General features: G+C 43.5%; 1 pseudogene; it reads left to right on the forward strand.

Annotated features, from left to right (window-relative positions):
* Positions 1-18,026, forward strand: part of LOC139729153 (uncharacterized) — a 66,209-nt pseudogene that overhangs the window by 42,303 nt on the left and 5,880 nt on the right.

An 18,026-nucleotide genomic window follows, 5' to 3' on the forward strand; every position in this document is an offset into this window, starting at 1 on the left:
GGCTTGTGCATGACGCTGAACAGGTAGATGGAAACCAGCCTGGACCACCGGGCATAGGCCTCTGATGAGGGGGTTGGAGTATGCACCCCATCAGTGGACACTGGGCAAACAAGACAGAAAACTGGGCGTCCCTGTATGAAGCGTGGAGCTGTGCACTATTTGCACAGAGCATCAAAGGGGTGATATGCTTGCTTCTTCGTGTTGTCTTTTGGAAGGAGCCCCCTATGCCACTATTTGCTCAGTTCTCTCCATCACAATAGTCTTATGTATGCGTTTAAGGTACTGGCTGTGTGAGGAAGGAGGAAAAGGAATATAGCACCCCTTTACTCCCTTCCCGTAAAGACTTCGGTGTGCTCTTGTCTTTGCCAGATGTGGAACAATTTGTTTGTTTTTATTTGTTTTTTTTATCAGACTGGTGCTGTAAGACATACACGTATCTACGTCATCTTGCTTTATTTATAAAATATGTACCTATCCATTTACCATTTACCATTCTGATTCTAAGTCAGAATCCAAGTGGTGAATGAGTATGGAAGCAAAGCTCACTTGTAGCTAAAATGTTAGATACCAAACATACATTTTGCCTCCCAAGTCCTGTTTTATCAGTGAAGTGTGATTTAAAAAGTCTGATCAAGCTGTTATCCACAAAAGACACAGCACTGAAATTGTTCTTATGAGTAGGGGAAGGAAGAATTCATGACTAACTGGGTTAGAACTGTTGGGGGAGGGTGGCACACAGATAAATGTGCCGGGAATCTTACAATGACGATGTTTATCCAATTTGAGTTGTCCCAATAACTCATCAGTGGGCAAGTTGTTTCAGAGCATCATGAAGTTAATATATTTACCTGCACTACTGTATGGATGGATCACATATTGTGGTTGGAACTTGATGATTTTCGGGTGGGTTTTCATGGATCATTTTTATCTGAAAAAAGATTTATGAAAATAAAAACAAACAAATACCTCAGAGTATTGCCTTCCAATTTTTCATGTAAGTTCCCATAATTTGAGGGGAAAGCAACGCAGAAATCATTCAAAATGACATATTTTCCTCTCTTCTCAGTTGAAGGTTAGAGAAAATCTGTTGTTTAGTGCTGCACTAGATGATATTGATTTTTGCAGTGAATGCTTCCAAAGGAGATGATGGATAAGATCACTCATAATAAGTGATAGATGGTACTGATGGCACATATAGAGAAGACATTGGAGTTTAGAAAATACCTTTCAAATTGAGGCAGTGAATTAATTGAGTTGAATTTGCATGTTGACACACACAGAAAAGGATTTTTTTTTGGGGGGGGGGGGCATGGAGAGAGAATAAAGCTGTTTTGTTTCCATGAGACTTTAGCTCTATTGTCCAGCATTGCCTGCCAGTGTGTAGATGCTGGAGATGCAGATCGTATTCTCATCATTGAGAGAGCATAATACTCCAGCTGAGATTGTCTGTCTGTCTGTCTGTCTGTCTGTCTGTACATCCATCTGTCCATCCATCCATCCATCTTACTGTCCAGTTTGTCATCTGTATTCTTTCTGTCCCAGCTACAACTTGTATGCAGGTCGTGTCTTTATTTACTCTGATGAGTTCTGTTGATCAAGAAATGGAAATTTAGGATCTTTCCTTTCAGTGATCTGCACTCTGCGAATGTCTGTGATCAAAATGCTACTGCTGTGGCAACAATAGTACAAATTCTACTGTTCGCTCACATTCAGACAAAACCTCAGTGAAAATGAAAATGAAAGTTTTAAAAGCAAATATAATGGCTTTATTTTGTTTTAAAAAGATGGGATTATGTAATTGCTGTATATCTCTGATCATTGCATGTATGCATACTAAAAATGATACAAAGTAAATGTTAAGATAGTGTATAGACTTTCGGAAACTGGAAGAAAAAAACAATGTCAAGCAATTTGAATCTGGATACATTGACATAGTTTTCCCATTGCATACTTGTATACAATTTTGCAATATGATTTTGATCCATACTGAAGGGATGAAAAATTCTGCAGTACATGTTTGATGGTTTTGCTCAGTTTATATGAGTCATGACATTCATTGTTTCAGTAATTGAATTGTGAGTATGTCAATGAATAAATGAACCAATATTTATGCTGAATGGCAATTCATTTATCAATCAAATTAATTCTGAGTGATTTGAACCATCTAAATTTTATAAAATCCCTTTGCAATATAGCTAAAACTGTTCATTATTTTACCATCTCTTTCCAGGTGTGACGAATCTCGTATTGGTGACCGGTGCCAGTACGACAACCCCTGTGACCCCAACGGCTGCTTGAACGGCGGCACGTGCCAAGTGGAATGGGAGGCGGACGGCTCAGCGCCAGGCTTCTCATGCGCCTGCCCACTGGGCTTCCAAAACAGCCTCTGTGAGGGGGTGCAGCCAAGCATATGCACCCGCGAGCAGCCCTGCCAACACGGCGGAACGTGTCGTCTGACCACGTCACTGGAGGACTACGAGTGCCAGTGCACTCCATCCAAGACTGGTAAGACTTGAAGATGTTTTGCATCATTGCAGATTTTGAAAGAAATAGTAGAGACTTTTTTTATTTCAAGTCCTGGACGTGGACGGCGAGGTAATGACGTTTATGTATGCTTCAGGTTCTCTAGCACGTCCAATGTCGGAATCGAGAACGCGTCTTCTTAAGATTTCACGTCCTCCTAGATTCAGGATGGGAATGATGTCATCACTTGGTGCGCAAATTTCCAGCCCCTTTGGAGGGGGCGGGGCCATGACATCATAAAAGTATGTTGTGAATGGAGTGCACTGAAAATTGAAATGGGTGATAAAACTGCGGTCATATCGAATGGGCTACAGCCATTTTGAACCACTTTAGTACGAGAATGGCATCAACGTCCACACAATTGAAAAGCCCCATGTAACTCCATTGAAACACAAGAAGCCGAGAAATGTTCACTGATTCTGGAGTCAGTTAATGGCTATCATAACGTCCAGATAACGGAATTGATTCTTGTCTTGGGAGGCAAGATTTGTGCTTTGTCAGAATCATCTAGCAGACTATGAATGTACAGTACATGCATGTACATTGTATTTGTCTCTTTTCTTTGTGTGTTTGTGTGTTATGCAGGTGTTAACTGTACAGAGGACAACTACTGTTACAGCAATCCTTGTCAAAATGGAGCTGTGTGCATATCCTCCAGCACTGGCTACACCTGCAATTGCGCTGAAGGTGAGTTTTAACTAGGCAGTCTTGAAATCAGTTGGCCACATTTAGAACTACCTGAAATTTGGTGCCGTTATGTAGGCAACTTTTTTTCCTTTTCCTGATGTTTGTTTGTTTGTTTGTTTGTTTGAATACCCTTATAGAGCGTGCATTTTTGACACGTGCTCAGGATCATTACATACATTTGGAGTGAGCTAGACGATATACCCAGGAGAAGTTTTGAGTAATAATTGACGTGATAATCATTGTGGGATGGTGGTGTAAATGAATAGGAGCTAGGTACCACATTGCTGACAACATTACAAGTACATCCTTTAAAGCTTATTTTGAATAAATCATGTTCTGTATATGCTTCATATCACCAAGGGATATTAAGAATGGCTATGAATGTGTATGCATGCCCTCAATATTTTGGCCCCCTTTTTAAGTGCTCATCAATCCCTAAGTTCCGGCCTCTCTTGTTGTGGTAGGTTTTGAGGGTGCAACCTGTACTGAGGACATCGATGAGTGCACGCGGCCAGGCGAGGCAGTCTGCTCCAATGGCGGCACCTGTGTGAACCAGTATGGGGGCTTTCGGTGCCTCTGCACACAGGCCTTCCAAGGGCCCCAGTGCCGCTCGCCGTTTCTGCCCTGCGTGCACGACCCCTGTCTGAATGGGGGAGAGTGCATTTCTACGGGACCGTACACGAGAAGGTGTGACTGCCCTGAAGGTAAGTTCAGTTTTAGGAATGATGCACCCAGATTTTTGGGTCTCTTCTGGCTATCTTCTCGCGGATCCTTACAACTGTGTCAGAATGCTGCAGTAAAAAGATAAATTTTCATGTATTTCCCATGAACAGAAGCTTGTGCAAAAATAAAAGCAAATTTTACTCCTTAAATATTACACTATTTAGTGTTTTGAATATATGCGGAATTAAACATGCATGTTTATCTTTCCCAGCCATCCACTTTTGCATTAGTACTTACAAGCCTCTTTTTGCATATCAGAATTGTTTGCAACCAAAGTGAGCATTCTACTATTTGTCATATATCCATTTTCCAAATCTCCTGTTATGCTACATGCAGAATTGAATATGAAGGTAGGGTCAACTGCATAATTGCAACTCCAGTTGATGTAATATATGAAGTTATGTTGATACCAAGGTATAATCTCAAATCTGGAATATGATGCTTAAAATAATTTCCGATGACTTCCATTGATATTGAGCAAAAAAGAGCTTGCAGTGAAAGATGCATGTACATGTATACCACTTGAAAACGGTGTCTTCACCTAGCAGCTTGAGTACCACTGACTGTATCCCCACCCATCTGATTACGTGTAGGGTTCAGTGGTTCGGCCTGTGAAAACAACCTCAATGACTGTACGCAACATGGATGTCTTCATGGTGGAGTCTGTATAGATGGCGTCAATGAATACACCTGCGACTGCCCCGATGAATACACGGGTAAGCTTCATATCTTTGAATGTTCCCGTGAAGTGAAGAGAAGAATGTGGTAAATCTTTATTTAGGTTATAAATATGTATACAGAAGAAGCCCTTGTTCAGATGTCACTTGCCTCATAAGGTTCAAGCAATCCACATAGCTTATAAATTTCCATTCTGAGTAACCTCATTTCTCTTAAGATGGTTTCGCTGCAGATTGTCCCTAAAAAGCCACTAGAATGTATACTTCAGAGAAATCACGTGCAAGAGAGAAAAAAAAAATCAGATCTTGTTTTCTTTTCATGAAGCGAAACCAGACACTGGATGACATCTGTCCGCATGGTTTTGATGACTATATTTTAGGCTCCCATCACTAATACATCACTGACAGAAGAGCTTATGAAACTTAAAAGAATGGAGCTATTCAAACACAGCCATGACTATGTAGGCATGCTTTAGTGTCATTCAACTCAAGTAGTTTCTGTGGGATTTCATATCAATTTTTCACATTAGAAATGCGTGGAAGTTTGGCCAAATTTTCTATTCAAAGGAGTGTGTCATAGACAGTGTCATTGGAAGTATGTTGGTGTTGTAGAAACTAACATGAGTTTGGCTTCCTCATGTCCCCTCCAATCACCTCTAGGAATGTACTGTGAGGAGGACGTGGACGAGTGCAACACCCCACTCAACCCCTGTGCCAACGGAGCAACCTGTCAGAACCTGCCGGGGAACTTCACCTGCCTGTGCGTGCAGGGCTGGACGGGCCGCTACTGCGACGTCAACGAGGACGACTGCGACCCAAACCCGTGCTTCAGCGGGGCGACCTGCGTGGACGGGATTTCACGGTTCACCTGCCAGTGCCCCCCAGGGGTGACAGGTTGGTCCAAGTGCCTCCTTGAAATAATCTCGTCATTAGACAGTTAATGAATGCGATTTGATAGAGCAGTGTACATAGCGTTAGATTACAGGCCCCCGGAAACTGATGAAAAGTGGCTGATAATTGCCAGAGTTCAATTCTGAATTAACTGAGCACTCTTAGGCAGTCATTAAAGAACTTTGTATGAAGTAATTTAAATCAAGCTTCTGGACAGATGAAGATGCACTGGTTGATTAGATTGGACTTTGGCATTATACGGAGTTCAAGGGCCTAGCCAATATTTGATTTATCGCTGATTTTGCTGTAGCAAAATAACAAAACTAAAACCCTGAGTCAAACATAGAGCATTGATATAGTGATAAACAGCTTAGAACTATATGGATTTTACCCAAAAAAAAATATTGTGAAAGTGATAACAGAAACGAGACACCACAAAGTATTGGTCAAGGGGTGTGGGTTGATGCCGTATTTCAAATCAAGTTCTTACATACATTGGTGTTGATTGACTCCCAGGTCTCCTGTGCCACTTACTCGATGGCTGTGCCAGCAACCCTTGCCATGCCACCGCCGAGTGTCACACCATCAGGATAGATGGAGGCTACGAGTGTGACTGTGCAGCGGGGTACACGGGACACAACTGCTCAGAGGACATTAATGAGTGCGAAAGTGAGTACCACTGGAAGGAATAAATGTAATGAATCATTGTAAATCTCCTAGTTTCTTTTTTTTTCTTCTTCTTTGGTTTCTTTGCCACATCATTGATGGAAGACAGAGGGCTAAAAAAAGATATGTTTGACTTGGTCTGTGGCTTTAACTTGGAGCTTTTCCTAATGTTTTTTCCTGTGTAATCGAGCAATTTGGCAAAATGTAACGGGATCAAACTTATAATTATCCACATCAAACAGCTCCACAGGGTGTCTGCATGAGAGGGACTTGTGTGAACTTGGAAGGGGGCTTTGAGTGTCAGTGCCCGTCGGGAATCACCGGGGAACGCTGCGAGAACGACATCGACGAATGCCAAGATGATCCGTGCGACAATGGCGGGACGTGCTTCAACAGAGTCGGGAGCTTCGTCTGCGTCTGTTTGCTGGGTGAGTGAAAGCCTCTCTGGTTTAGTTGTGGCAAAGCGGGCATGTTTTGAATTCTGCAAATCTGACAAGGGCATGTTTAACATGAGATTCCTCCCTCTCACCACACACAACCCCACCTCCCCTCCCCTCCTCCCCCCCCCCCCCAAAAAAAAAAAGACCCATCAAGTTTGATGCACTGAGAATATTAATGTGTGTTAAGTTTACTGCAAGATTTCAGTATGCATGCAGTTTTTGTCAATAACGAATCACTGACTGGAATTCACGAAGGTATATTGAATCTAGCTAGTCCATGGATCATCCATAAATGCATGTGATGTGCCACATACCCTGACAGGCAGTCGACAATGAAATTATGCTGAAATATTGACATACGAGGCACTTTGGGCTTTTTGACTGTGTCTTAAAAGTTGAATTTGATTTGAACTTCCTTGGTGTATTCAGGTCATTGTGTCTGCATACGTTTGTGTAGTAATTGCTGTATGAGAAGATCTGAAAGCTATTAAAGAAGGCTAACAAACTTTTGTTTGCGACATTTTCAGCGTACACCGGGAACAGCTGTGAGATAGAGGTGAACGAGTGCAACTCCAACCCTTGCCAGAACGGCGCGACCTGCCATGACCAGATCGGCCAGTACATGTGCGAGTGCCCCCTGGGATACAGCGGGAGGCGCTGCGAGACTGAGACGGACGAATGTGCTTCTGCGCCCTGCCACAACGGAGCCATCTGTCTGGACGGCATAAACGAGTATTCGTGCCTCTGTGAAGATGGTGGGTGAATCCTTAAGAGACTGCATCGTAGGCCTATAGATCATTACTCAGCAACAGCAGCTATATATCTGCATTTTACTCACTACATAGGGGATCACATCATGATGCAATGCCTCATTTAAAACTGTATATGTTTTGACTGTCATTTTACTGATAGTTCTGATCATTTGTTTTCCATGGAATAGGGTACATATGCCAAATGTGAATTCAAAAATAACTTATTATAAGAAGACAAGTATGACTTACATTTAATGATTTTAAGGTTCTTTCTCGTAAAGATAACATTATATGAGATTCTCAGGACACCCAAATGGATGCATGACCAATTGTTTCCTACCATTCTTACGCTGTAGGTTTTACTGGCTTAAGCTGCGATAGAGACATCGATGACTGCGAGAATTCAGCCTGTGTGTATGGCAATTGCGTGGATGAGGTGAATGGGTACCGGTGTGAGTGCCACACAGGCTTTGGGGGCGTCAACTGCGACCAGGATGTGGACGAGTGTGCGCCCCAGCCCTGCATGTACAATGGCACCTGCCTCGACTTGGTTGGAAAGTACGAGTGCCAGTGCCGCGCAGGAACCTCAGGTATGTCGCAACTCCTATTTAGTTTAGGGCAGATTGTCCTTCAAGTGGTTGATGCATAACTACCTGAGCTTTCTTCTGCCATAATGATAATTAAGAGGCCTTTTCTTTGCGCTGTAGTGATATCTAAAAAGTCAATCTTTACATGTTACCATGCAGCAAATGCATTGAATGATATTGCCTCAGGGATTATGTCATATGGAGATGGGCTATCATTCAAAGAGGAAATCTTTTTCTTGCTCTTTCTCCTGCAGGTGAAAACTGTGAGATAAATGCCAATGAGTGCGCCTCCAATCCCTGCTCCAATGGGGCGACGTGTGTGGACCAAGTGAACGGGTATCATTGTCAGTGCAGAGGTGGCTACGATGGGGAACACTGTGACAACAATATCAACGAATGTGCCAGCGAGCCATGTTTCAACGGTGGCTTGTGTATTGATGGCATTGACGGGTTCAGCTGCGACTGTCCAGAAGGATACTACGACCTCTTCTGTAAGTCAGACATCTACGAGTGCTCCAGCTTGCCTTGCGAGAATGGTGGCACGTGCCGTGACGGAGTAAATGAGTACACTTGCGACTGCAGTGCGGGATATACGGGCAGCCAGTGCGAAGTGGACATTGACGAGTGCGCATCCAATCCGTGTCAGCATGGCGGCCAGTGCACTAGCGATATAGATTTCTTCAGCTGCGCCTGCCAATCCGGCTATGCCGGCCTTACGTGTGAGGTTAACGTTGACGACTGCGCCAGCGATCCATGCATGAATGGTGGCATTTGCATCGATGGAGTGAACAACTTCACGTGCATCTGCACAGGATGGTACGATGGACGCACCTGCGAGGAGCAGATTTCACCGTGCGAGGATCACCAGTGCCGGAACGGGGCAACCTGTCGTGCAAATCCTTCTGCAGTGGGATTTGGCGGTGATCTGGATTACACCTGCCTCTGCACATTAGGATTTCAAGGTGAGCTATGAATGTTTTCTTCTGATTGGTTTGACAAAAGACCAATGCCTTTCCTAGTTTTGTTGTTTCTGTTTTGTTTTTTATGGAAGATTCTCATTGCTTGAGCTGGCAGCCCACAGCTTAGCAGAGTCAAATGAAAATATCCTGTTCTAGGACATTGGTCTCACTCTTGAATTTAAGTCCTATCAGTAGTTCTTTGGCGCGCTGTCTTTACCTTCCCGATGAGTTTTGCCACTGAATATCTGTACAATAGCTTAGTTATGGAAACTGATTTTCTTTCACTTTTCGCTGCGTGACTGCAGAATGTTAGCTTGTTGAGGATGTGGGCTTATATTGCTACAACATGCACTTCCCGTAGACACCTGCCCTAATATACTTGGGATTTTGCTTCAGTGGGGTAATGTGAAATGGCCTGAATTCTAAACTTAATTCCTGTTCTGAAAGTAGAACATATATACCATCGTAGCAGTGCAGGGACGCAAACATTAGTACTGTTTTCCTCTAGTATGAGCGCAAAGTGTAGAGAGGGTAGAAAGTGGCAGCTGATTTGCCTTGACTGTAAGGAGAGCTTCATTGTGTTTGAACAGAGAAACGGAATCATGATTAATGCTGGTCCGTCCTCTCACATACTTGCAGGAACCTTCTGTGATGAAGACCGCAATGAGTGCATCTACTCGCCGTGCAGGAATGGTGGACAGTGCATCAACACAGAGGGGAGCTACCGCTGCGAATGTCCGCTTGGGTTTGAGGGAGATTACTGCGAAATCAACACGGATGAGTGTGCATCAGGTTTGTGGAGAACCACCTTCCAGTTTTAGCAGTTATAGCTTCCCTTCCTCTGACCAAAAAAAAAGAAATAATAATAAAAATGGAAAAAAAAAAATAAAAATATATAAATACAGATTTTAATCTTGTGATTTTGTTTCTCAGTCAATTTCTCTGCGTCTAATTGATTAAGTTTTAGTCTTGTGAGAAAATATAGGAAGTTATTGTTCAAGAAATGATTGAGTTTCAATGTCATGCTTAAGTCATCTTATGTGGTATTGTGTCTCTAAAAAACAAGTAATATCTCACCATGTCTATTAAAACACTGGACAAAACTCAATTGAATGTGCATGTAGGTGTCCTTGTTACAAGGAACAGTGATTCTCCTTTCACAACAAATGTAATGGAAGATGTTTGGATTCATTAACCAATGCCAATAGACTTCTATGTTTGTATTTCTTTTGCCCTTGTTAATTTGCCTAGAGCAGATGGAACTTGTTAGGCTTTATCAAAGAGAGGTTATTTTTGGTGACTGTTTTTTTTTGTATGCTTTGAGTGTCAGTCAGCACACAAACCCTGAAGTGATATTCACACTGTCCAAAGCCCGTGGCACAGAAAGAGTTACTTTTTGGAAATGAAACTACAAGTATTGTACCCGGTACTGTTACTGATCGCATGAACACTTCCTCCTCTCCAGCTCCGTGCAGCAACGGGGGCTCCTGCATCGATGGCATCGGGGACTACGCCTGCTCCTGCCTGCGCGGCTTCACCGGTGAGAGCTGCCAGCACGACAGGGATGAGTGCCTGTCGGCGCCGTGCCAAAACGGCGCCACCTGTCACGAGTATGTGGACAGTTACACCTGCTCCTGCCTGCTCGGTTTCAGCGGCATGAACTGCGAGGTCAACGACCAGGATTGCACTGCAAGGTATAGCTACGAGGCTCTCACATTCTGTCATCATCGATGAGGCCAGATGTGTAGCTTCTTTTTTTTTTTGTTCTTCAGTCACACAAAATTTGCAGTCTGAATCACACTGATTACAAAAAAAAAAAAATTAATAAAAAATGAAAGCTTGGAATTATAGTAACTTCAGTATGCCACACTTTGATAATTTTACATGGCTTGAAGTAAATTGTATTCATTTTGCCCCCTCCCATCAGATTATTTTAGTGGAACCAAATCTTGGGTCATGATTTCTGTGTTCCCGTTTCATACAAGCTACATTGCTGTTTGGTTTGGCCTATCTAGAAGATTTTGCCCTTTGCCTTCAAACTGACAAAATGATGGCAACGATCTATTTATCACTTTCATGCAGTTCATGCTTGTTCGGAGGCACGTGCATTGATGGCATTAACAGCTACACCTGCCAGTGTGCACCAGGCTACACTGGATCCAACTGTCAGTTTCCAGTCAATGAATGCGAGTCAAACCCCTGCACGAATGGTGCCACATGTATCGACCTCTACAATGCCTACTCTTGCAACTGCATGCCGGGTTTCCACGGAATCAACTGTGAGGTAGGTCAAAGTTTTCACAGAAGTTCAAAGTTTTCTTCGAACTGTGGCGGATGCGGGCTTCCGTCAAGATTGATCACTTCATCACCACAAATGTGTTTGAAACAGAACTGATATGATTACAACTCCCGCAAAACTTCCAAAATATTACTTACCCCTTCCCCTCCCAACAAAAAAAGATGCAATTCAATTTTAGCTCTTTAAATCCCACTCCAAAATTCTGTACTTCATATGCACAAAAGCAAAAGAGAAAACAAAAATAAATGAACACGATGTACACATTGAATATCAGTCATCCTATAAAGGAGTGTTTCAGCCGGGCATGTTGCCAGCAAGTGACCAAGTGATTGTACGTGTGTCTTTAACTTAATATCCAACGTCGTTCACTCCCCTCACACTTTTCCCTGCAGTATCACATCAACTGGTGCGACAGTGCCCACAACCCATGCTACAATGGGGCCACCTGCATCACGCTGACGGACCAAGTCTACGAGTGCCGTTGCACGGCGGGCTGGATCGGCGCCCTCTGCGACATCCCCCAGGTGTCCTGCCAGGCCGCAGCCGCAAGCAAGAGTACGTCTTTCTCGAAATCCAGACTTTTGTTGTTGTTTTTTTATCTTGGTGATTGCCATCTCAGCAAGAGTCTTCCTGCTATAATGACATCAGAGGTTCTTGGCTATGGTAGTTATTAAAATGAAAGTTTGTTGTGAGTCAAGAGATAGTGACCGTAAGTTATGTTGGTTAGAGAGTTTACAACTGTTACCGTAGTGTAGGTTCTTCTGAAATCACACTGCTGATCTGTTGGTTTTTGTGTTGAATGTGAAATTAGTACTCCTAGATGAATGTTGTCAGAAGTTGTTTCCATCCAGACAGATCAGATTTTCATGATAAGTCAGCATAATGACCAGATGCTCATATGATTGCAGTAAGAGAAGGATTTCAAGCATATATGTCTAGGTAGCCGCTCATTAAGTGTCTTGCATTTCATGGGCTTTGGTGAAAACATGGCTTTTGCATATTTGTTCCGCAGACATGACCCGCGATACTCTTTGCCAGAATGGAGGGACATGTATCGATACCCTCAGCAGCCACAGGTGCCTGTGCCAGGATGGTTACGAGGGTTCGTACTGCGAGAGGAACATCGACGAATGTGCCTCCACGCCATGTCAGAACGGTAAGTACTGTTGACAGTCATACCAATGTGATATGTAAGTCTTGATGCCAGTGGGGACACGGGTGTCATTTGGGCGTAAGATGAGCAGATGACCGTTGGAGGCTGGTATGCCATAATACCTGGCAACCAGAGGCTTCCACGGGCCCTGAGTGGAAACGGTCTGCCCCAAAATACACTGCACACTCGTTTGAATTTTAACCTTTTAATATCACCATCTCAGAAATGCCTGTGACATAATGTAACAAACGGTTTGATGAATGTAATGACAGAGTTAACACAAGTCTCATAAGGAACATATAGTGCCATGAGTGACCCCAACCATATGTCGTCCCCGATGTGTTGTGTGGACTGGCAATAAGTCCTTTGGTTGTTCTCGCATGCTCATATTCTTGCGTGGGACCGTTTTTTTCTACACAGGGGGAACCTGCACCGACGGCATCAATGCCTACACCTGTTCCTGCCTGGTCGGATTTGAGGGCGCAGACTGCGAGGTCAACGTGAACGAGTGCAGCTCCAATCCCTGCCAGAATGGTGGGATGTGCACGACATGGTCAATGGCTACAGCTGCTCCTGTCCCGCGGGGACACAGGGTGAGTACCGGTTGTGGATGTCCCTCGTCATTTTGGTCAAGTTTAGCCCATTTTCAGCATGGACCCTGCTGTGTCACGTCCATGGTTTTAAACAAAATCAAGTTCTTTTATTGTTTAGGCTGTATATAAGACAGACATGAAAGACATAAAGGACTCAGTGACTAGAAGTCAAGTGATCCTTTGACGGACAAACGTAGGTGTGACAAACGTTGCAACAGATGCAAAACAAACTTTGCAAACAGGTGCAAGCCTTAAAACGACCGAATTGTTTTGTTTGTTTGTTTGTTTGTTTGACTGTTTTGTTTTTGTGGAGGGTAGACTTCAGTAAAGAGACAAATTAATGAGTCCCCCCCCCCCCCCCCCCTTTTTCTCTTTGTTTGTATATCTCTTCTCTAGGCTCGGACTGCTCCGTTAACCTGGATGACTGCTACGCCAACGCCTGCTACCACGGCGGTGTCTGCGTGGACCAGGTGGGCACCTTCACCTGCGACTGCCCGCCAGGCTACATCGGCCAGCACTGCGAGGGGGACGTCAACGAGTGTCTGTCCAACCCGTGCGACTCGGACGGGAGCCAAGACTGCGTCCAGCTGGTCAATGACTTTCAGTGTGTCTGCAAGGCTTACTACACCGGTAAGAAAAAGAACAAAACACACAAAAATCACTCCAGACATCCATAGAGCTCTGGGCCCTCGTCTTGCAAACACTATGAATGTTTTTGTGATGTCTTACGTGGAAGGCATTTAGCCATTTGCTGCATCTCTTTCAAAGATTACAACTGTTATTTTTTATACAAAAGGGGAGCATAGTCTACAGTAACACGAGGTTAGTTTTTCATATCTTTTTTTTTTCTTCAACTCGAGTTAATATTACTGCAAGATTTCATACACGATGATGAAAGACATTATTTATGTAAAATCTTGTGATCTGCTTTCAAAGAGATAAACAACCTTTAAAGCCACAGAATACATAGAGATATTTGAATTGTCCTTTCTTCGTGCAAGTGACACAGCCCAGTACAAATTGGTAGTTAGTTAACTTGATTTGACATATCTCTTCCCTCCCAAAGGTCGCACATGTGAAGAGCGGGTTCCTGTATGTCAAGAGGGAACTTGTCAAAATGGCGGCACATGCAAGAATGCCACTGACGGATACTCCTGTCTCTGTATGCCGGTGAGTCTAGTTTCTTGTCAGATGTAGTTTTCTGTTCGAAGACCATTCCTTATATGTTATAACAACAATTTTTTTTTAAATTACAAAATCTGGTTCTGTTTCTTTACTTTTTACTTCTGTACTGTAAGAGCATATGCCATTTTGAGGTTCCCAAGATCAATTTTCTTTGTTGGAAATCTGTTTCTGGTGCAAGTAGCTCTTGAAAGTGCAAATACAAGATGATCACTGTCCCCTTTTGACACTCCCTTCAGGGCTACACTGGATTCAACTGTGAGTCTCTGGTGCCGCCGTGTGCGTCCCACCCCTGCCAGCATCATGGAACGTGCCAGGAAGTTGGCGACTCGTACTTGTGCCTCTGCCCAACTGGCGTCTCCGGCGACAACTGCGAGCACGACTTCGACGAGTGCGCCTCATCGCCATGCGTGAATGGCGGCACGTGCCAGAACATGTACGGCCACTATCTCTGCGACTGCCCGCGAGAGTGGACAGGCCGCAACTGCCAGACCTTCGACCCCACGTTCGCAGGGGGTGTGGGCACAGATGCCAGTACAGACCCCACCCCGACTGCGCCCGCCACCACCACCGCTGACTGGAGAGTTGCGCGCCCAACCACTCTGACTCCGCAGTGTTCTACGGACTGCTTGGAAAGGGTTGGGAATGGCATCTGTGATGTAAGTATCATACTGGTACTCACATTATACCCTATTCACCCTGAAATTGAATTCACATATACATACACATACCATCCACTGCTTTTCATCTTGTAATGGAAGAAGTTGTGTCTGCAGCTTTTAAATCTGCTATGTCAAGAATTTGACAGATATATTATCAAACCCTTCTTCAGTATTAGGCAAGATTAATGTAATTAACAGTAATGTGTTGGTGCCCCAAATTGCTGATCACAACTACAGTACTGTAGATCTTGTGTCGTGGTCCACACAGAGCCCCACAGATGTGGAGAAGGGAGCAGTTTCATTGGGACATGTGCAGAGAAAGCAACATCTGAGCATGGGAAAAAGAAAGTTCCCTCTCCAAATTGATAACGTGAACTGATCTGCTGTTGGGAACTTACTTGTCGATCATTCTAAACATTAATAGCTCCTTAACATTGTGTCGTTAACTTTGTGTCGTGCTTACAATCTACAGGACGACTGCAACACACACATTTGTAACTGGGACGGCACAGACTGTTCCCTGAACATTGACCCATGGGAGAACTGCACCGCTGTAGAGGCACAGTGCTGGGAACGATTTCAGGATGGGATTTGTGACACCCCCTGCGACAACCCCGGCTGCCTCTTTGATGGTTGGGACTGCGCGGGCCAGCTGCCAGATTGTCCGTAAGTTTGATTTGCCCCTGGCTGCTTCTATCTGATCAAAGTTTGTAGACTTCTAACAGCAGTTTTTAATTTTTTGTTTTGTTTGTTTGTTTGTTTGTTTGTTTGTTGTTTTTGGGGGGGTATGGAGAGAGATAATTTGTTTGATGCTTGTGATTAGGAGAATGTCAATGCTCTTACTATGAGCATAAAGCTCAACTGACCTCAGATGGTTTATCAAGAAATGATTCGATATACGTTTGTTGATAAAGCTGCACTAAATTCTCTCCGATTTACCAGGTACAACGACTACTGTGTGGAGCGCTATGCCGACGGCCACTGCGACGACATCTGCAACAATGTGGGCTGCCTGCACGACGGCATGGACTGTTACGAGGAGCCGGTGTATGCAGAGGGCGTGCTCATCGTCACCATCCTGATCCCGTACCAGGAGCTGGTGACGCCCAACCGCTCCAATATCTTTCTCCGCGACATGAGCTCACTCCTCCAGACGGTGGTCATCTTCGCCCGCACGCAGGACAACAAGAACATGATCGAGCCCGTCGCCGAGGACAACGGCGTGCTGTTGAGGTCGCGCCGTCACGACACAGGCAACGTCCACTCTAGGCAGGAGAGGGCGTTGGGAGAAGAAATGTAAGTCAGTCAGGCTTGCTGTGTGTCGGTAAAGTCTTCAAAGATCATTCCCCCCCCCCCACCATAATCCAAAACTTGGGTTATTTATGCCTTAAGATAAGAGTCACATTAGTTCACTAAATATGTTTGCTTTGGTGCTCTCTGATGAGAGATGTTAAGCATGTAATGAGGAAAAAAAACCTGACTTCCATTGTCGCATGTAGTGCATTCAAATAATGATTTTTGATTGGTCAAATTACCATCACATGACATTTATTTTTTTCCTTAAAGTACACAGGCATGTGCATTTTACTTTCGCAAATCTTGGCTCCTCGCAAATTTCGCTTAAGTTTAATTCTTAAGGAAATTTCTGGTTTAATAGTATTTCAAAACACTGCATTTCTTGGAACACATTGTCCCTGTCACACACTAATTCAGACTATTATGCATTCCCACTTTTGTGTGATTATACTTCAGTTAAGCCAATGTAAAATGACAATGAACCTGGAAGAATTATGCATGTGTCATGCAGAAGGCGCATTTGTCATTATACTACATGTGTGTAACATTCCGCTTTTATTTCAATCTGCCTCTCAGGAGCAAGGTGTATCTCATCCTGGACAACACAAAGTGCCTCCAGGTGCGAAGCAAGGAGTGCTTCAACAAGACCTCGGAGGCTGCAGCTTTCCTGGTGTGGCATGTGTCCCGCGGCCTTCTTCCCACCTCTCTGCCCATAGTCTCAGTCGATTGTGAGTGAACAATGGAATTAATGGATCTAAGTATAATTTGAATTTGTATTTTCATCTCTCTCTCTCTCTCTCTGTGTCTCACCATGTATCTATGTATATGTATTATGTATATGTATTGAAGAGTTTGTTCGCAAAAACCGATAAGTCCATTTTTGAAGATTTTGAAGTACGGTACCTGTCATAAAGTACAAAATAATATCTTTGAAATGATATATTGGTCACTACATATAAAGGTACATTTTTGAAGTTACGGTCAAAAGAAGCAAAAATTTTCTTATTATTTTCTTTATTTTTCTTGACCTTTAATCGCAAATATCTCCATTTGGCAAATATAGACTTATCGGTTTTTGCGAACAAACTCTTCATATATACATTTTATATCTAAAGATACAGATAGATAGAAAGATAGATGTATATATACATATATATATGCTTGCATATATACAGCTGTATGTACTGATTTCTCATCTCTATATCTGTGGCAGACTTTCGGCAAAGTCCAATTTCCTTTCCCTACATGCTTTTGTGTTATGTTTTGTTAGCATTGTATGTTACCTAGACAACAGAAAAAAAAAGATCTCGAGTTTACGAACCTTGCTCTCTTTTTGATTTTAGCGGGAGATCTGCCCAAGGAGCGCGCGCCACAAACTTCGCTCCAGCTGATCATTGCGATTGCCATCATCATCGGAGTTTTGGTTATAGCAGTCTGTGTGATCAAGCGAAAGCGAATCCGCGTTACCGGCACGTGGTTACCCGACAAACTCCGGAAGCCTTCGATGAGCGAGAACCCCAAGCCAAGGTACGAGTTGTCGTAAACAGAAATTCAGTCTGGTTAGCAATCTGGTTCTCACTGCAGGTTCTGGTCAATTACATCCATTCCGTCATCATCATTTGGCTGTGTTCTTAACAAATATCCCAAATGTGTGAGAATGTGTGAAAATGTACCTTCTCAACCACATAGCAACAAAAACGATATCACTGCAAGCTTACCTCATGGACTTGAGATAAAAGAATTAACCTGTTCATGAAAAGAATGAATATTAAGGCTCATGTCAGGTAAATTGTAACTATGCTCCCTCTCCCATGTATTTAATGTGATAGGTAGAGTCATCATCTCCCACACCGAGAATTTCATCCTCGATGATTTTATAACCTGCTCACTAGTGGCAAACAGTTATACACATGTTAAGACAGGATATGTGCTGCAC

The sequence above is a fragment of the Diadema antillarum genome, unplaced genomic scaffold (genome assembly GCF_040938485.1).
Source record: "Diadema antillarum isolate AM-2024a unplaced genomic scaffold, OU_Dant_1.0 seq00000220_RagTag, whole genome shotgun sequence".
In the NCBI taxonomy this organism is placed as follows: domain Eukaryota; kingdom Metazoa; phylum Echinodermata; class Echinoidea; order Diadematoida; family Diadematidae; genus Diadema; species Diadema antillarum.